General features: G+C 41.4%; 1 protein-coding gene across 1 annotated transcript in view; it reads left to right on the plus strand.

Annotated features, from left to right (window-relative positions):
- The window catches only part of LOC132484163 (myomegalin-like), a 105,462-nt gene that overhangs the window by 23,481 nt on the left and 60,999 nt on the right, over positions 1-20,982 (plus strand). The window lies entirely within an intron of this gene.

Consider the following 20,982-nt stretch of genomic DNA (forward strand, 5'->3'; position numbering starts at 1 on the left):
CTGGTTTCAGATCTCAGCTTTGTATGCTTAGGCAATATACTTTACCTCCCCGTGTCCCACAGTAGTCACTTACAAAACAGTTAACTAGAGCCTATCTCATCACGTTATTGTGAGGATGAAAGGAATCGGTACATATAACACTTTTAGAAGAGAATATGGCAAAAATATGTTAGACATGGTTATGTTTATTATTGCCTTATAGTTCATGGAGTAATCTATATCAAGAGCAATAGTCCTGAGCTTCCCTGGTGGTGCAGTGGTTAAGAATCTGCCTGCCAATGCAGGGGACACGGGTTTGAGCCCTGGTCCAGGAAGATCCCACATGCTGCAGAGCAACTAAGCCCATGAGCCACAACTACTGAGCCCTCCTGCCACAACTGCTGAAGCCCACATGCCTAGAGCCCATGCTCCACAACAAGAGAAGCCACCTCAATGAGAAGCCCACGCACCGCAATGAAGAGTAGCCCCCACTCAACACAACTAGAGAAAGCCTGCGTGCAGCAATGAAGACCCAACACAGGCAAAAAATAAATAAGTAAATAAATTTATTTAAAAAAAGAATCTGCCTGCCAATGCAAGGGATACGGGTTTGAGCCCTGGTCCAGGAAGTTCCCACGTGCCACGGAGCAACTAAGCCCATATGCCACAACTACTGAGCCTGTGCTCTAGAGCCTGCGAGCCACAACTACTGAGCCCACGCACCACAATTACTGAAGCCCACATGCCTAGAGCCCGTGCTCTGCAACAAGAGAAGCCACTGCAATGAGAAGCCTGTGCACCGCAACAAAGAGTAGCCCCCACTCGCTGCAACTAGAGAAAGCCTGCGCACAGCAACAAAGACACAACGCAGCCAAAAAAAAAAAAAGAGCAATAGTCCTTTTTACCCAGAGTCCAGCTGGGGAGAAGGAAGGGAAAGGAAATTTAAAAAACTAAATAAATGGAAGGTAAAAGTACCACTGGAGTATTTGGAGCTGAGTATGAAGACAGAGATACTTTCCTATTTTTTGTCCCTTATCATCAATTTAGACATTTCCTGAAGCACAATCAATCGACCATTTCAAAATCAGTGTACTCAGGAAAGAATAACGTTAACTGGTTTAATTTATCAACATTATCTATCCAGATTCTTTGAGTTCTAATCCAGAAAACTGGGAGAGATACGCAAAAAAGATGTGTGACTTTCTACCATAATGATCCATGGGATCTATAGTCTTCTCTCTGCCTTGGTCTCAAAATGAGTTAAAAAATAAAATGAAATGAAAAAAATTTTAAAAAGTGTGTCAGAATAGACCACATTATGCTGCAGTAATAAATAGTCCCCAAATCTCAGTAACTTAATACAACAAAATGTATACATTTTGAAATACAACAAAAATGTATTTCTTGCTCATTCCACATGTTCAATTTGGGCCAGCAGGAACACTGATCATCAGAGTCACTCAGAGACCCCAGCTGATGAAAACTTCATCTTGACAAATATTGTCTTCAAGGATCAGTACAGCAGTGGAAATTGACAGTAACTGGTAGATTTTATTGTTGTTCCAAAATACTCACCCCTTCTGCACTCTGTGGGCAGAGTGTACTTTTCTGCACCAAGGACTCTGGACTTGGCCATGTGACTTACTTTGGGGAATGGAATATGGCAGAAGGGACAACGTACCCATTCTGAGCAGAGATTTTAAGAGACATGACAGTCTCTGCCAACTCTCTTACACTCCTGTACTCTACCATGAGAAGAATATTCCCCAGGTATCCACTGCTTCTTCAGTGGGGGTCCTGGAATGAGAGCTACATGAAGCAGACTTGAACCCATGCCCAACCAAGCCATACCTGAACCACAGATCCTTGAGTTGAACTGGATGTTTGTTGTACAATGCTGATATTTGGGAGCTCTTTGTTAAGCAGCATTGTTTCAGCAAAAAGATGACTAATACAATGACTCAACACAGCAGGATTTCATGACTAGCTACTACAGATAATGGTTTTCAAGTAAGCATATAAAAGAGGAATACTACTTACTAGTTAGTATTCTGAGAAATATAAAGTAAAATGAGATGACATTATTTATATACTATATAGATAGATATAGACAGATATCTAAAATACCTTATTACTATTAAGTTACTTGTTATCTATTAAATAAGGAAAAATTAAAATGCTAAATCCTAGTGCTCTTGAAGCTGTGCAATATGTTAAAATTAGAAGGTCCTTTTATCCTAAAATTCCTATACCTTAAGAAGTTATACTAGGGAAATAATTCAAAAGACTAAAATAATGAAGGTAGAAAAACTTCATTAAGGCATTGTTTATAAGAGTCTAATATTAGAAACAGCATAATTATGCAGTAATAGAATATTATTAAGTAAACTATGGTTACATTGATTTATATAATATACAATCATTAGAATAATAAATATGAACATTCTCTAACAATATGGACAAATATCTAATAACTGAAAAAGAGGATATAAACATGTCTAAGCTGTATGTAATTGTATCTATACAAATAGGTATGTAATATATATGGATAATAATTGTAGGGAATATGGAGAAATTTAAACTGTTGTGCTGGAGGAGTGGATATGTGGGTGAATATTTTCTTTTAAAATATAAGACAAAAAGTTCTTTTGACAATACATTTAATTTTAAAAACAAAAAAAATTTTCCTTTTTCAATAATATACTCTTATATGTGTAAGGGAGAGTCAGCATTTGGGTTAAATGATATATTTTTAAAAGACTGGAAAGAAATTAAACTTTTAACTTTGATTATCTCTGGGTATTATGGGTAATTTATTTTCTATATACTTTTCTGTAATTTTCAAATCTTTTACAATGAATGTGTTATGAACTTAGTAAACAAGTTAGTTTAAAAATGAATAAGCATATTTTCTAGCCTCGCTTCTGGGACTCCACAGTTTATCTAGTTAGTGCTATAATTTCTTGAATGCAGCACATGTCTGGCTGTAGACAGAGTTCCTCTCCAAACTCAGTAGCCCATAATTTGATTTGAGACAAAACTAAATATAGTACCAACTTTCATATGGAAGATGGAACTCTGACTCTCCCTGCTCCCCCTTTTTTTCTTTCTTTCTTTTTTGGCTTCAGAGGCAGCAGGAGATTTTTTTCTAGAGAAGTGACCTGTGAACCTTGTCAATCTGGACAGGCTTGACCTTGTCAATCAGGTCAATCTGGACCTTAAAACATTTCCTGGAAACATTCTAAGCTCAGGAGCAGTGTGGTCTTAGGTACTAGTTGTGTTGAGGTTGGGGGGTTGTAGACTAGGGGCCTTTCAGACATTTCTTCTGAACTCTCACATGTTTTAGAGTTACCCTGCCCTCCCAACCCTTATTCTGTACTGATAATTAGGGGAACTAACCCAAGAGATGGGAGGCAGAATGCTAGTGTGCCCCAAGAATACAGGCTCCCCACAGTCTCAGCAATACTTAGGCATGCTAGGGTCCTTCCTGAGTTAAACTCTTAGGATACCTGAGAGAATCAATTCGTTCTAGAGAAGGCTTATTGGTCTTTTCTTCAGAGGACATGTCTCCGGGGCCACACCATGTAGAAGACGGCCTGTATCAGAGCCTGTTGAGACCTTCAGCCTTTTTGTTCTCAAATTTATCATCTGTGAAACGAATACAACTAAGTCAACATTGCCACATGTGGGCACTATAAAGCTTTCTGAAAATTAAAAAAAAAAGGTCAGTGGTAATGCTAATAATAACAGTGATTATGTCACTTAATAAAAATGTCACTTAATAAAAAGTTTTTATTTTAGAGCTAAAAAGGAGCTTCAAGGCTGTAAGCCCTTTAAGTATAGCATGTCTGACATGTCTAAACTTTGTTACATAAATAGATAGATGATACAGGGTCTCAGGCAGCACCATCCCCAAAGAGCCCTTTTCCATGATCTTAGAACAGTTATAGGGAAGATCCTAGGTCCTGATGGCCACTGTCTTGAAGCTTTTCTAGCATTCTGGGAAGTTCAGGAACCCTCTGCCCTCTTGAAGCTAGTGGAAGAGCCCAGTAGCCTCTGTGCTTGGGAAATTGAAACCCAGGGAGAGAGAATACCATAAAAGCAGGATGTCTGAGATGGAGGTAGCAAATAAGGCTGCAAGGTTTTGTAAGGATGCTTCCCTTACTGAGGAAGGTTCTTGGTCTCCACATCAGTGGTGACACTAATATATCAGATCTCTAAGAAAATAACATCATGTCCTATGATCATTTAGTGTCTGCATCTGCATTCACCCAGGATTGCACCTAAAACCTTCCTAGACTCCAGCTCTGGCTCTGGGGTTACCTGTGGGTGGGGTGATTCAGGCGCACAAAAGGACTTCCTCTCCAAATTTTCCCGACAGTTGGTTGGTTTTTTCCAAAGCCTCTCAGTGGGACAGGCGAGGGACAGAGGGCTGGGTATGGAGGCCTCTAAGCTCTCTGCTCCTCTGCCAGCATCACCCAGGCAGGGAAGAAGGAAGGGTGTGTTCAGCCGGCGGCGTGCAACCTGGGCCGGCTCGGCCCCAGCACACTGGCTGTGGGGAGCCCCGCCTCCCCTCGCGGTTGACAGCTCAGCTGGTGCAGAGCAACTCGTGCCAGCCAGTCGTGTCTCAGCCTGGGAGTGTGTGCGCACACCGCGGGCTGCCTCTGGCCCCAGCTCCCAAAACAGCTCCGCGCGCCGCTCCGCTCTACGTCCAGCTTCCTACTGAGAACAGTCCCTCCCTTGTGTCCGTAGCACCGTTAGCTGGAGGTTTGGCCACGTCAAATCGGTCTTCTAAAGAAGCGGGGAGCAGAGCTCTCTCTTCGCCGACACAGAAAGAGGGAGCTGGGGAGGAAAGGTTCTTTGCGCTGGAGAACCGTGGGCCAGGCTTCTCATTTTCCCAGGCTGCTTCCACTCTTGGGTGAGGAGCGCCCCGCGAGTAAGGTCAGCGCCTGGAAAATGGAGCAGACGTGGACAAGGTAGGTGAGCTGCTTCTTCCCCCCGACCCCCGTCGCGTTCCGGATTTGGTGTCCCTCCACCCCACCCCACTCCTGCCCTTGCGCCCTTTTGGAGAGGTCGCCCCTCGCCACTAGGGGCCTTTGAAAGCTGCTCTTTCGATTGCCTCCCCCTCCCTAATTCCCGGCCTACTTCTCTTGGTCCTCCTGTACATGTTCTGTTCTCTGGTGTTTTCCTGCTTAATGAATCTCCCTTCCACCTGGTTTTGATGTTAAAGATATCCAGTGAGGCTGCCTGGAAGTTTTTGTAGAAATGTTTCTCTGTCTTATAACTGTTCCACAGATGAGAGGGATTCCCCCAGGTCTTTCTTTAGAGATACCTTTGATGTCAGCTATCTTGAAAAATATCAGATTCCTTCTGACCCTGACACGTTTTCCTACACAACCTCTACTAGTCACATAAAGGCAACGGACTGAGTGAGCAGAGCCTGCAATGCTCATCTCCAGAGTCTCCAGTTGGAACTGATGCTGGGAGAGGAAAGGAGAAAGAAACAAACCAGGGTGCCTGTCATTGCTCAGGCTTTGTCGAGGTCGGGGTGAGAGCTGCTTTTAGGTCAGATTTTGGAGGTGCACGGTGGAACTGTGTTTCCTCCATACCCCGTTGCTTCCCCCCCCACCCCCAATATACTTTAAAATGGGGCTCATTCAAGGATAAGAGATGATGTCTTGAGACAAAGACTTCATTTTTGTTTTTAAGGGGGGAGGGTGATGGAAAGGCTATTCAGAGGTGTTTCTGTAACAGGTAGGCCTCCATCTCCAAGATTTAGTTTTGGAGAACTGGAGCGGGGCCAGATGCGTGTTCTGAGTCCTAACAGAGGGCAGACTGTACTAACACAGAAGGTAAATGTGGGGCTTAACAGTACTTTGTAAAAGACCTGGCGGATCTTAGCTGATTGTTCAACAGGAGAGAACCGTATAATGTGAACTTGGAAGAAAGGGCATATTGAAGGTTAGAGGGTATTGATAAGAAGTTCACTATCTAGATGTACTTTTTGCTCTTTTCTGCTCTTCACAGGCCTCTCCTAAAGGCTAGTGCTCTGTTCCGAGCATCACTAGATTAAAGGAGTGCAATCAAGAGACACGAGGGGACTGAGAACCATACTTGAGGGGTGACCAAAGGACCTGGGGCTCTTTAGTCTGGAGAAGTAAAGACTTGGGGTAGGGACATGGATATGGTGGCTCCCTTCAAATATTTGAAGAGCAGCTGGTGGTAGAGGGATTAGATCAATCAGATCGATTTGGAATCTCTTAGGAGGACAGTACAACAAATTGGAGCAAGTTGTGAAGATGCAAGTTATGGCTTACTGTAAAGGAAAAGCTTTCTAACAAGTGACCTGCCTGAACAGTAAATAGGTTCCTGACCTTGCCTATAATTATTCAAGCAAACACTAGGTGACCACTTGATGGTAATGAGGGTGAGTGTATCAGGGATTCTTGCTCTCTATCAGTGTTTTTCACACTTAAAACAAAGTATTATTTATTAACTTGTTTGAACTTTAGATATAGCCATTTCAGACAAATTCAGAAATAAGTTAGAAAAATCACAAATCATATGTGTATAGTTCAATTAATTTCACAAACTGAGTATACCCATGTAATGAGCACTAAGATCAAGAACCAGCACCCCTGAAGCCCTCATGACCCCAAGGATAACCATTATCCTAACTTTTAGCACAATAGATTAGTTTTGCCTGGTTTTGAACTTTATGTAAGTGAAATTATCCACTGTGTACTCTTTTGTATCTGGCTTCTTTCACTAAATCTTATGTTGTGCAAATCTTGCACATTGTGTGTAGTTGTAGTTCATTCATTCTTGCTTCTATATAGGATTCTGTCGTGTGTAGATATATCAAATGTATTTATCCATTCTGTTGTTAATGAGCATTTGGGGCTATTATGAATAGTATTGCTATGAACATTCCTGTATGTGTCTTTTGGTGAACATATGTACACATTTCTTTTGGGCAAATACACAGAATTTCTGGGTAATAGGAAATGCATGTTCATCTTTTGTAGATACTTTCAAATAATTTTCTAAAGTGGTTATGAAGAGGATATTCAAAGGGCTGAGATACAGTGTAAAGGTGCGCCACATCACTGGTCATTAGGGAAATGTAGATTAGAACCACAATGCCATTCCACTATGTACATATCAGAATGGCTGAAATGGGGACTTCCCTGGTGGTGCAGTAGTTAAGAATCCGCCTGCCAATGTAGGGGACATGGGTTCGAGCCCTGGTCCAGGAGGATCCCACATGCCACAGAGCAACTAAGCCCGTGTGCCACAACTACTGAGCCTGTGCTCTAGAGCCCGCAAGCCACAACTACTGAGACCGTGTGCTACAACTCCTGAAGCCCACGCACCTAGAGCCCATGCTCCGCAACAAGAGAAGCCACCGCAATGAGAAGCCTGCGCACCTCAACGAAGAGTAGCCCCTGCTCACCGCAACTAGAGAAATCCTGCACACAGCAACAAAGACCCAATGTGGCCAAAAAAAATTAAAAAAAAAAAAGAACGGCTGAAGTGAAAAAGACAGAAAATAACAAATGTTGCTGAAGTAGAAGAGCCATTATGTTCACAATTTTTTTCTATCCCTACCCTCAATAAGAAATGTATTTACGTTACAACCAAGTACACTCCCATATGTAACTGAAACAAATGTGTCATGTAACAATACTTAACCTTACAACGTTAAGTGATCTGATCTTTCCCCACCCTATTCTTTTCCTTTAAAAAAAAATGCTTGTGTGACTCAATTTATTTCACCACCCAGTGGGTCACAGATGGAAAAATCCTGTAATCATATATCGTAACTGATGTCTCAGATACTTCCTAACTGGAAGCTAAGATCAGTTCATAAACATTTATTTTAAATGTGAGCCCAATACAGGTGAGGCACTGTGCTGAATGCTAAGAGTAAAACAATGAATGAGAGAGACGGTTTCTGTCTTTAAGGGTTTGACTTTGTTGTCTATAATTCTAATAGAGGCTAAGGCAGACATATGCATTGGCAGTTCTGGGAGCACAGTGGAGGAGCACAACCTGGGGGATTCAAAGAATAAAAATTAACTCTAAAGCTACCATTTATATTAAGCTTGCATTTGTTAGCTTTTGTGTTAATCCCTTTATGTACTTTATTTCACCTAATCCTCACAACCCTATGAGGTCTGAAGTAAATGTTATTATAGTCTTTTTTTTTTTTTTTTTGCGGTATGTGGGCCTCTCACTGTTGTGGCCTCTCCCATTGCAGAGCACAGGCTCTGGATGCGCAGGCTCAACGGCCATGGCTCACGGGCCCAGCCACTCCGCGGCACATAGGATCTTCCCAGACCGGGGCACGAACCCGTGTCCCCTGCATTGGCAGGTGGACTCTCAACCACTGTGCCACCAGGGAAGCCCTATAGTCATTTTTAAGACAAGAAAATTGAAGTTTAGATTTAAAATTTGACCAGGTGACACACACAGCTGAGGAAGAAATAGCCTGGAACTATCTAATTCCAAAACCTATTCTCTTAGCTGCTTCACTTGAATTGAGTCTTGTAAGTGACTTGGTTTCTGAGTTGCTTCTGAACCCAGCTACTTATCCTGACTGTGATTAGGCTTATGAATAAGTTTAAGACTATGATTCTATTCCCAAATTTCATTCTTGGCAGTTCTGGAAATTCTCCTCTCTGAGGGGTTCTTCACATGAGCCTCCATATCCTTTATCTTGCTCAGTCTACCCACAAAGGACAGGGTGCTGAGTATTTGAGTTCTCAAACTTAAATATCTCCTACTCCCAGCTGTATATCATCTGCCCTCTACAAGTCAATGGGAGTATTTTTTCCCAGGGATGTTGCCTGACTGTTGTCAGTCTCTGGTTAAATCATTTGGAGAGAGCATGTTTTTTTTCCTGGAATAGCAAATTAACAAGCTAGTTTGGTCCCTAACTGAACTGATATCCATGAATCGGGAAAGAGTTGTCAAAGGAATATACTCATGGAGGTGATGAGGAACCTGATGATGAAGGTGATTTGCTCACTTTGTTAGCCTAGTATCAACCAGGCAAACAGCTTCTGCTGCTCTAAATGTTTAGCATTCATGTATCTGGACTAGCAACTCCCTAGAGCAGTGTGAGTGTTTCAGAATCCCTGTTTGTACTAGTTTCCTTTTGCTGCTATGACAAATTACCACAAATTTAGTGGCTTAAAACAACACAGACTTATTATCTTGCAATTCTGGAGGTCAGAAGTCTGAAAATTGGTCTTCTAGGCAAAAATCAAGGTGTCAGCAGGACTGTGTTTCTCCTAGAGGCTCTAGGGAAGAATCCATTCCTTACCTTTTTCTAGCTTAAAGAGGCTGTCCATATCCCTTGGTTCATGGTCCCTTTCCAGCAATGGCATCACTCCAGCCTCTGTTCCTTCATCCTACCTCCTCTCATTCTGACTCTCCTGTGTATCTCTCACAAGGACCCTTGTGATGACATTGGGCCCAATGGGGTACCCCAGGATAATCTTTAATCACATGTGAAAGTACCTTTTGCCATGAAAGTGGCAAAGTCACAGGTTCCAGAGATTAGGAATGTGGACTTCTTTGGAGAGCCCTTATTCAGCCTGCCACACTGTTAAATGCTGGAAAAGACATTACTAATTCTCTCCTTTTACATGGACATTTTCTTGTTTCTAGCATATTGGAAAGCTGAATAAAAGTCAGATAAGTTGGGCTTCCCTGGTGGCACAGTGGTTGAGAGTCCGCCTGCCGATGCAGGGGACACGGGTTCGTGCCCTGGTCCGGGAAAATCCCACATGCCACGGAGTGGCTGGGCCCGTGAGCCATGGCCGCTGAGCCTGCGTGTCCGGAGCCTGTGCTCTGCAACGGGAGAGGCCACAACGGTGAGAGGCCCGCGTACCACACACACACACAAAAAAGTCAGATAAATCATATATGAACCTTATACAACTTCCCTGAACAAACAACTCAAGAAAAAGAGAACTTGAAATATTTAGGGGCTACCTTTAAGATTGAAGGTTAGGAAAGGAAAGCAAATTAATTAGTCTGTTTTGTTTTCTCTTACCCTGTAATTTGATTTAATAAAATGCAAGCATTAATTGTATTTGCCTGCCATGGCTGTGAACATTTGGAGAAGGGAAGTAGCATCCAAGAAAAATAGTGATTCGGTCTCAAAATTTTAAAATTCTTTATTTTGTTTCTCCTCTCCCACATGGTTAAAGTGTAGCCTTCAAGTAGGACAAAATGCCCATTTACCCCACTTATATTGCATTTAAAAGATACCCCTTCAAAGCTTATTTGCAATTATTCTGCTCAGTATTAACTCTCAGCCTAAAGGAAGCAAGGACATTTATTTCTCTTTGAATTTGTGGTGAGTTAGCAGAGAGTCCTGTTTACTAACGCATAGTTACAACCAGAGATGGCATTTCTCTCCATTTTATAGATGTGGCAGCTGAAGCTAGAGAGGGTAAGCAGGCGTTGGAGCATGAAGGTCTGGTTGATTCTGGTATCTTTGCTTACAGCGGTGCTGCAGCTTTGCATACAGTGCTTTTTATTAGGAAAATGCTACTTTTCATAATTCTATAATTGAAACATGTTTGGACATTGGATTTCCTATTTAACATTCAGCACTTCTAGCGATTAATTTTCTGCATTTGGGGTAGGAAAATCTCTGCCTTTGCAACTCTGATCTGCTTTTAAATAGGCCTATACTTGGATTTAGGCTTGAGAAATTTATCTCAATCAGTGCTTTCACTCCCACTTTCTTATTTCCTATACACTAGATCAGACTGGACCCCCTTCTTCTTCTTGCAGCTTACATGCTAAGGCTGGATGTAAAATACCAGAAGTCTGGGAAGTGGTTATTTCTGTCTCTGAAAGGATAAGTTGGCTGACCCTCATCACAAGGCCCTCTGCATTCTGGGTGGCTCAGGGGTAATTTATACAAGGCTGTGTGGAGTATCCAACCATTTAGTAGATGCACTGGGACACTGCTCCTATTGAAATGGGCAGAGAAATTGAAATTTTATTCTATAAATAAAATTCCAAAGTGGGCTCAGAACATTCCACAAGTTGTCCCTGGCAAAAATTCAAATAGCATTTAAAGTTAGAAGAAAGTCCAGAATAAAAGAGATGTCATGGTGACCCAAGGTAGCTCTATCCAATTCTATTTTAAAACATTCAGAAGCACTGAGGACTTGTTTTCCTCTGTTTCAGGACATCTTCTGAGCTTTATGATCATCAAGACAAGCATGATCTGAATTTTCTTTTTTTTCATGGCTGAAGCACTTCACTAGTCATAGACTATTATAACAACAACAACTTGTATTTTTCATAGCATTTTAGTAGTTTCTAATACATTTTCCCTTAATCTGTCTCATTATCTCCATTATCTCATTATCTTCTTTTCTGCATGTTCCATTCTGCAGAAACTTCTTTCTCCCTTTGCTTTTCCAAGGCCAACTAGGGAAGAGGTAACCTGCACCTGGTGTCTACTTATCCTGGCCAAGGTAGAAGAGTGTAAAGAAGCAATAACTGCTGATATATAGAAAGCATTGACTGACAAAGAAAATTGACTAATTTCTAGCACTTCATACAATTTGAGAATATATTGTCCACTACATAATGTGGAATAACGTCATGTCATATTATAATACTTTACTTAATCATTATCCTATAGTGAGTCCTTTAGGTTTCCAGTTTTTAACTATTATAAGTAATTCTTGATAAACTCTAGGTGCATAAAGCATCTTCTTCCATGGGATTATTTTTGAATGATAGATGTTCAGAAGTAGAATAACTGTGTCAAACACTTCTAGTTCTTGAAAATACATTGCAGATTGCTCAGGGTTTAGACTCATATAACTCATATTAAAATGAAGGATATTTCATTCCATTTAAATATCTTTTTCAAGACCTGAGTCCCTATATTGCAGAAGGGGAAGTGGAGGCACACTGACATAAAATGGCATATCCTAAGAGAATCCCAGGTGAATCAGTAGCAACATTCTCAACTTTTAGCCTCTCCAGAGTAAAATGCTTCACTACTGCTATTAATCTCTGTTACCATCCTAAAGTGTTTCCTGAAATGATAAACAGAAAATTTCAATATAAGAAAGTCAAAGTGGATATAAATTACTTCAAAATTCTGCAAACATATTAGGATGTCTATTGCAAGGAGAGAAAAAAATAGATGCTGTATTTGGTTATGGGATTATGGATAATACCCCTTATATGCTGCTTTAAAGCTAAGTCAGTATATGTTTTTTTGTTTGTTTGTTTTTTGGGTTTTTTTTTGCGGTACGCGGGCCTCTCACTGCTGCGGCCTCTCCCGCTGCGGAGCACAGGCTCCGGACGCGCAGGCCCAGCGGCCATGGCCCACGGGCCCAGCCACTCTGCGGCATGTGGGATCCTCCCCGACCGGGGCACGAACCCGCGTCCCCTGCATCGGCAGGCGGACCCCCAAACACTGCGCCACCAGGGAAGCCCAGTATATGTTTTTATAGCAGAAATAAATTTACATTTATTCTACCAAGTGACAACATGTAAAATTTGGAACTGAGTTGGTCTTAGAAAAGATTCTTCTGTGCATTATTTATAGATTTCCAGATTATTGGTGCCTTGGGGGCAGAGTTATTGCCAGCAGACCTAGGGAGCTGGTGTCTCTTTACTCATCCTGAGCTAAAATTATTATGAGTGGGCCTTAATATACCAGTTGTTCCCGCCTACACACCTAGCGTTGCCTTTGCTAGGATAACTTTGTTTATTCTTTAGAGGTTAGTTTCAGCATTATCTCCTTTTGGAATTATTTTTGGAACCTACTTCTGGATGTTCTCTATAGCCAGAGCACACTCTGCCTTCTCTGTTACTGCATGTGGCTAGTTAGTTTACTTGGTATTTTACATACTCTATAAGTTTATTGGAAGAAGGAACTGTCTTTTGTCTCTAAATCTTCAGTATCTTACAATATTTCTAGCACATAGCAGATCCTCAGTTAAGAACTTTCTAGAGAACATTCCCTGCAAGGCTCATGTGAATATCTGTTTGGTAGATGTCTCTTTACTATGGAATGGATACAGCAGGTTATCAAATCTTGATGCCATTATACATTCAAATTGTATTTATTCGTTGTTTAAGAAATATACATCAAATTCCTGTTACGATCTAGACTTCTTAAATGCTGGGTACCTGATAGTGAATGATATAAAAACCCTGCCTTCAGGGTGCTGACATTCTAGACAGGTCACAATGCACAAGTATATATTACTGCTGTAACTTGACCTCACAGTTCCTTAACTAATTCACTTCAGCACACCATGAACACAGCCATCCTTTGTAGCTCATCCTCACTCCAAGCTCTCTATCCTTAGGATCCTTAACACTGAAATTATATTCCCTGACCACATGGTCAAGTCCTCCATCTCTTCATTCTTTCTGAATATTCAGTTTACCTTATCACTTACTCCTTCATATCGTCCAGGCCATCTGCTCTTCATTCATCTCCCTACTGACCCGAGACCTCAGGGTCAGCTATTTCGAATCATTTTCAGCACTGCTTTAGAATCTCTTACTGCTTTAACAGTCCCCCACCCTTGGTAACCCTCAGTTAATTTTATTATCCTCTGGGATTCTATAAGCTTTGTTCCAGTACATTGTAAAACCACACTGAGAAGGAAGACTCTAGACTCATTCTTTCTAATATCAGGCAGGTTAATGGGCAGCTCTTCTCCTTCTCCCCTGACTCTTCCTCTTCCCCTAAAAGTGCAATCCTCAAAACCTCTGATTTCAATAATAGGAGTAAAATCAAGATGCAAAATTGCATGTTCGGCATTATTTCTATTTTGTGGAATTCACACAGGCATATAAACTGAAGAACAACTAAAAAGAAATACATGAAAATCTTTCTCAATGTTGCCTTTAAGTGGTAGCATTTTTTATTTTTCCTGTACACATTTCTCCTTTCCAAAATTTCTGGAAAGAACACATAATTCTTTAAAAATCATTAAAATCAGGCACTATAAAGGAAGGAAAAAGTAAAAGATTATGCAAATAAAAGATCAGGTGAAAACAGAAAAAAATCATCTATCTCTTGATGTTTGGTCAGGGGCTCTGAGATAGACTGAGCCACAGCCTCGGCATTCCCCAGTGCCTTGTGAATAGTGGTTGTTAATGAAAACTGCATTGCCAGGACCAAGAGTAAAAAGCACAAGCTAAGTTTTAGAAGTAGGTGGAGAGACCATATACCATCCCTGAGTGATGTGGCTGAATTCAGAGAAGATTGTTTTCACATCTCTTTTGAAAGCGTGATGTCAGTGTCTTGGCTGATTCAGGGGACAGGGAAGAGAATTTATTAGATATTTGCATGTCTAATAACCTCATAAGGCAAAGTGAGGAAAATAATTATTTGAACTGCCTTTTATCTGTTTACAGTATTAAGAGGTTTCTCTGAACCTTGAGGAATAGCAGCATGAAAAATGTTAGTTCCTTTTAGGATAAAGACAGTGCAGGAGGAAAATAAGTCATACAACTCAAAGTTGTTGCAGATGCACAGAGATGCTTGTAGCTCCTGGTAGCTATTGAGGACTTAGCACCACAGAAAACTGTCTCCCAGAGTTCCATCTGGCCACAGCCACACTCAGTGAATAGATCCTGTTGAGTGAAGGGTGTAATTGCAGCCTGTACTGGAGAAAAGTGGATGTTACTGTATCCATGCCAAGTCAGCTCACACTTAGTCAGCATGCAGAGGGAGACTCACAAGTGATGCTTTCTCTGTTCTGAGGGGCTTTGCCAGTTAAGCATTCCAGCTTGCAGAGGTTATAATGATAGGTCTTGAGATGAGAAAAAAAAATTATAATCTCGCTGTATTTATTATACGACAGTCTTGTGCTCTGCATCTGTGACTTCTACCGTATTTGCATTTGAATGTATGTTTTTGCAATTCTGTTGCCAAATGGGGGACGTTGGCAATATTTGGAGCAGACAAGATATACTCAGTGTCTCTCTTGGCAAGAGAAAAAAAGATCTGAGAAGTCTCAGAGCTTGTTCACTAATGGCCTTCCCAATTTTGATTGTGTCTATTTCCATCGCCTCTCCTGGCTGTCAGCTTATTCCCTTTGTCTTTTAGGGACAATGCCAAGTGTTATTACAGAAAGGATTCAGGGGAGGCATGAATATTTGGAGGAATGTGGGTAGAGATAGGGACATATAAAATAGTGGATGACTCACTTTTCAGGATAGAACCTATGTAAGAAGTCATACTTGCCACTTCCTTTTTATGATTTTAATTCACTTGTCACATGGCATCTGTTATACCAGTACTCAAATACTCCATTGTGAGCTCTGTATGTATTGGGGATGAGTTGGTGTCCCAAGAAACAAATCTGTGTCAGGATTTGAGTCTAAATTGGATCTCCTCCTCACAGCAGCACTGCCCACACTTCCCTTCACCTCACTTTCTCAGGGGTCATTTCCCTGGAGTCAAGGCAGTTACAAAGGAGGCTCCTGGCAAAAGTGTGGGTAGAAATAGGGCATGTTGGACGAGTAAAAGTTTGGAGTCAGACAGATACAGCTTTCAAGTTCAGGCTTACCACCAACTAGCTGGATAATCTTGGGCAAATTACTTCATTGTTCTAGGCCTCTTGTTTCCTCATCTGTAAAATAGGGGTAACAGTACCTACTGAATTTTGTGAGAATTGAATGAGATAATGCCTGGAAAGTATCAGTCAGTCAATAAATGGTGGTGGGTGGTGATGGTTGTCCACAATATAATGATAACTGTCGTTTAATTCAAGATTAGTGCTGAGGAAAATTCCAGTGTAAGAAAACACGTTGAACTGTAAAGTTACGCACAGGCAGTCTGAAGACTATTGCCTGTAGATGTCTTTGTTTCTAAGTTGGCACTACTTGTGAAACCCTACCATTCAAAAATCCTCAGAGCTAGAGCATCACGTATGAAAGAAAGTAGGCCACAGTTCTCCTTGTCCTTCTGGCCCTTTTATATCTGCAAGGGTTGATTGGGGATATAAATTTAAAACACGAAAAAGAGATGCTTGAACATTAGAAAGATTTCTTTTATTTGCATCAGAATCTAGAAATTCATGTCAAACGAGCTTTAAAAATATGGAATTAGAACAGGGTGTGTGTTTGGGCCCCAGTAAACAGCAAACTTGAGCAATCTTCCTGTCACGCTACATATCCCTCACTATCTCAGATGGCCACACTGAGACTAATCCCTTACATATTTTATCTTTTATCAAGGGCCTTAAAAGAAGACCAGTGTAAATAGATCAGAATATGTTCCTTAACTTTTTAAAGAAGAATTAACCTTTTAGTATAAAAATAGTAAGAAATTTAAAAAAGGAAGATATTCACTGGTATTTTCTACCATCGTAAACCCCCAGCCTTTTCACTCCTCTGGATTCTCTGCTACTCTGTATAGCCTGTATCTGTACACATTTTTACTCTAGTATAAATCTTAGTCCTAATCCTTTCTTGCTGACGTTAATTTAAATCACCTTTAGGGATTCTAAGTAGTTAGATGAAGCTGTAGTGTTTGAGGAGGGAAGTGTAGATGAAGAACTTGTTTTCCCTTTGACTCCCCCTAATACTCCTGCCTCAGGGTTAGAGTTTGGGGGAAGAAGGCTTGAGGAGGGGAAAGGTAAAAAGGAAGTTGGAAGGGGTCCTGAGGAGCAGTTAATACTTACTCAGGTTGGGGGGAGCAAAATAAAGCCCTGAACACACCCTTTGTTTTCCTATTTTGGGGCCTTTGTCATGTTTCTTTATGTATTCATACCTATCCTCCAAGGCCTGAATTCAGTGTTCTCTGTTTTCTGTAGATTTCCTAGACCCCCCTCTCCTCATCGGGACAAAATTAATTGCTGTCTCATTTACGTTCTGAGATTTCTGTTTTCGATCTCATCCTTCTACTCATTATCTCTTTGAATCCTGTCCACCTCCCCCAGTAGACAACTCTGAGCACCTTGATTTCAGGGCATTTCTTTTTCACCTTTATGTTTTTGGAGCTTGTCATACGAGCAGCTCCTCAATAAATGTTTACAAAATGGAACGAAAAACTCTAAAAATAGCAACCAAGGCCCAGTTTTTTGCTCTAAGTGCCGGTATGGCAGATTGCTTTTCCTCCTCCTGAACTTTTGTTCATAATAAGAAAGCCATATAAGAAGGAGTTTGAGAGACAGAATGTGCCTCTTGGAGATGGCCTTTGTCCCTCAGCCTCACCGTGAAGGAAGGGTGGTGGCGCTCGATAAAGCGGGGGGTGGGGGGCAGACTGTGTGGTGCCCCGACGGCCTGAGTGTATGTGATTGCCTTGGGGAGGCAGCCTGAAAAAGCAGCCGCCACTTTGGGGGTTTGGACACTCTTATGGGAAGAAGTAGCCCTAGGTTAGTCATCTTAATAGGCTGACCAAGGAAAGAAATTAATGGGGCCTCGACAGACAACAGCTCCTTAGATATAGTTTGGGGTGGTTTTGGTCTGCGATACTAGTATCTCGTAGTGTTCAAAGAATTGTTGCAGACCTGCTTTGTAATGCTGAAGTTGTATGATTGCCATCTTGCCCTTGCTCATGAATAATATGGTCCATTAACACAATCCATTGCTTTTCTCAGTCCACAAATTAAACAGACCAAAATACAAGGCAATGACATCAAATACGCAGTTTGCAAAGATGGTCTATGGCTGCCTTATAGAAAATATCCCTCTGCAGACTCCATCTTGGTGTTACCCTTTGGTAAGGAAGGACCCAAGTTTCGACCCCTCCTCCCAATGTTATGAGAGACCAGACTAGTGGGACCAGTGAGCTGCTCACATCTTGGAAAGGAGCCATATGAATGGCCATTTTCAAGAAAAGCAAAATTGAGTGCTTGGCTAGTCCTAATGTAATTGAAACTACCATACTTAGAAAACTACTGGAAGAAATCACCAGAGCACAGTTTGACAGCATCAGAATGTAGCAGATAGCTCTGAGAGGAGCAGTTATTTTCTGATCATCCTCAACCTAATCACCCTGGAAAACTGTACGAAAAGCTAGTACTGTGGGATATTGAATGTTGATGTATTGTTTGGGTCCACTATCTTCAGAGCTCCTTATCAGCAAGTCAGGAAAATGTGGGTAATACACCAGGCAGAAATTAAGTGGGTGAACAGCTGGTAGGTGGGTTGTACTTGGAAAATGTTTGGTTCTTCAAATTAAGCAGAAGAGTGTCTCAGCAAAAATTAGGAAGTATGGGGAATTCCCTGGCGGTTCAGTAGTTAAGACTCCGAGCTTCTACTACAGGGGGTGCAGGTTCAATCCCTGGTTGGGGAACTAAGATCCAGTGTGCCGTGCAGTGCAGCCAAAAAAAAAAAAAATTAGTAAGTATGATTTTAGTGGAATTGGTATCAGTATTGACACATTGGTGAGGTAGCGAGCAAAAAGGTAAGGCTCACTGAGGGAGAGTTTAGTTCATTTATACAAGAAAAGCATGTGAGGTGAAACATGCAGGTAACATGTATTGATAAGGTAGAAATATCTTTGGAGAAAGATTATATATGTACATCTATGCAGGAGAGCTGTAAGTGCCCTAGTGAACCACATGCTAGCTGAGCATGAGTCATTCATTGACTGATGTTTTTTTAAAAAAAAAAAAAACTAGAAACACTTGAATTTGAGAAACTAGGACAAGGGTATACAATTTTTTCTGGGCTTGGGTAATAGAGAAAAATTTACCAACATATGTTACTGCTGTGTGTGTGTGTGTCTGTGTGGCCAGGCTTGGAGTCTGTCTCTAGCATACCCCAATTTTCTTTGCACTTTGGTTTATCAGATATTGTCACAAATTGCAATCCCCTAGACATATACCCTGTGTTTCTTCACCATGTGCCCCTTCTCTGGGGAAGCATCAAATTCCTTACCAACCTTTCGGAGCAGCTGAGTGAGCCCCACTCTCTGGCAATATGAGAGGGAACTTGAGCTGTTAACAGAGTTAAAGGGATTTTAAAAAAATCTCCTGAGACTACAGAAAGCCCATTAACTCAGTACTCATCCAAAGTGACCTCTCTACCCTTCTGGTTATTGCTTCATAGGCAGGCAGCCAGCTCAGTGTAAGCGTGGGGCTGGGGAGAAGGTGAAGTATCTTGTGGCATATGCATCGCCTTTTTGTAACTTTCTCCGGGTCTAGAATGTGGACTCTTCGGAGCAAGGAGAATTGAATGAGATCATGTCTGGAAAGTTCCCCCATCCTTGGAAAGTATTAAAGTGGGTTTTAATACTATTAGCATCTAGGAGAATAGAATTGTGTAATTACTGCAAGGAACCTTAGAAATTCATTCATGTCTTTTACACATATTTAAGGAAGCTGAAGCCCAGAGGTAAAAGTGACTTATAAGCCCCTTAGTAGCTTACCATCCCAAATTAATGAATTGTGTACTAAAGCCAATAGGTAACCCAAGACAGTGTCTTAAAGCAGAAATGAAAATTTTGTCTGCATTTGATCTATACCAGGGTGACAGCCTCAGAGACCTATAAGGAGCCAGGCTAGTATCATAAATGAGATCACGAGCTAGGATTACAAGGAGAGGAAGTGACAGCAACTGTGGCAAACTGGAGAACATGTCTCTTCTGTTTAAAGGCAGCAGATTATCCCTCTGTGTGGGAAGGCAGGCCCAGTATTGCCAGACCCATTCATTTTGCAAGAGAAGTTAGAAATGGATCAACCTTGTATTGACCAAATCAAGCATGTTGGATGGGCTGAATTTGGCCTGAGGAATGGCTTTGCTCCTGACAGCAGATACACAGTTACCCAGGTCTGTGGGCTGAGCACAAAGGAATCCATCCAGTGCATGAATAGCAGCAGCTAGTTATAAGTTTTTTCCCCACAAATTTTTTAAGACATTGTTCTAGCTGATAGTTTCAAAATCCTTGCCCTACTTTTTCTCAACAGAGGGAAATCCATAAGTAGTACGTTCATCTCTTTCCTTCTTCACTCTCAGGGAAAGTTTTTAATGAGAAGTGGAGAAGGGGAAGAGACAGAGGGTCTGGAAGAACCCCAAAAGCCGGTGATCTGCTTTTGAATAATAAAGAATCACCAGGTGGTGGGTATAGTCCAGCCTGCCCTGTCTGGTACTTTCATGTCCATCTGGAACTTAACAGAGTGAAGATTCATGCCAAGATCCAGCCCTGAGGCAGAGAAGAAAGAACACCAACAGTTTCTAAATAAATGCCAGGCTCTCTTCCGCCTCTCTGTGAATGTCTTCTGGCTTTTAAAAAGAAAAGCCCTCTAAATCTCTGGCAATATAATTATTTTTAGAACAACTAACTGGGAGTACCCAAGGGTCTAAGGAATAAGCTAAATGTTGAAAGCATCTCTCTGTAGGATTATTGCAATCACCTCTCTGTTTCTGCCTTCCCCACCCAGAGAGTCTATTGTCAAAACATTAGCCAGACCTTTCAAAACAGTCGTAACTCTCTTTTTATTGACTCACAAGAGTCCAGTGACTAAATTTCTGTCAATGTCCCAAAGGCTTTATACAATCTGCCCTCTGCCCAACTTTCCTATTATTTCCTTCACCTCACCTCCTGCTACTCAGTCTGCCCAGCCACACTGGCCTCCTTGTTGTTCCAGAAATGCTCTGGCATGCTCCCTCCTAAGAGCCTTTGCATTTGATGTCCCCTGCTTAGAAGACTCTGCCCAAATACTCATATTATTTCTTCTCAGAGAAACTTTGCCTCCTGAAAATTAAAATCCCTTTCTCCTCCCCATAGCTCCAGGATTCCCTACCTCTATTACCTACATTAATTTTTTATAGTATCTGTCCCCAATTGCTACTGTACATTTTGCTTGTTTGTTTCCTTTTACTATAATATTAGTTCCATGAGTGCAGGCATTTTGGTCTGTTTTGTTCACTGCTACATTTGTGGAGCTTAAAACTGGTGCCTAAAAACATAGTAAGTGCTTAACAAGTATTTGTTAATACATTTTGAGACTTTTTTTCCCCTTCTGTGCTAGGAAT

The sequence above is a fragment of the Mesoplodon densirostris genome, chromosome 2 (genome assembly GCF_025265405.1).
Source record: "Mesoplodon densirostris isolate mMesDen1 chromosome 2, mMesDen1 primary haplotype, whole genome shotgun sequence".
Classification (NCBI taxonomy): domain Eukaryota; kingdom Metazoa; phylum Chordata; class Mammalia; order Artiodactyla; family Ziphiidae; genus Mesoplodon; species Mesoplodon densirostris.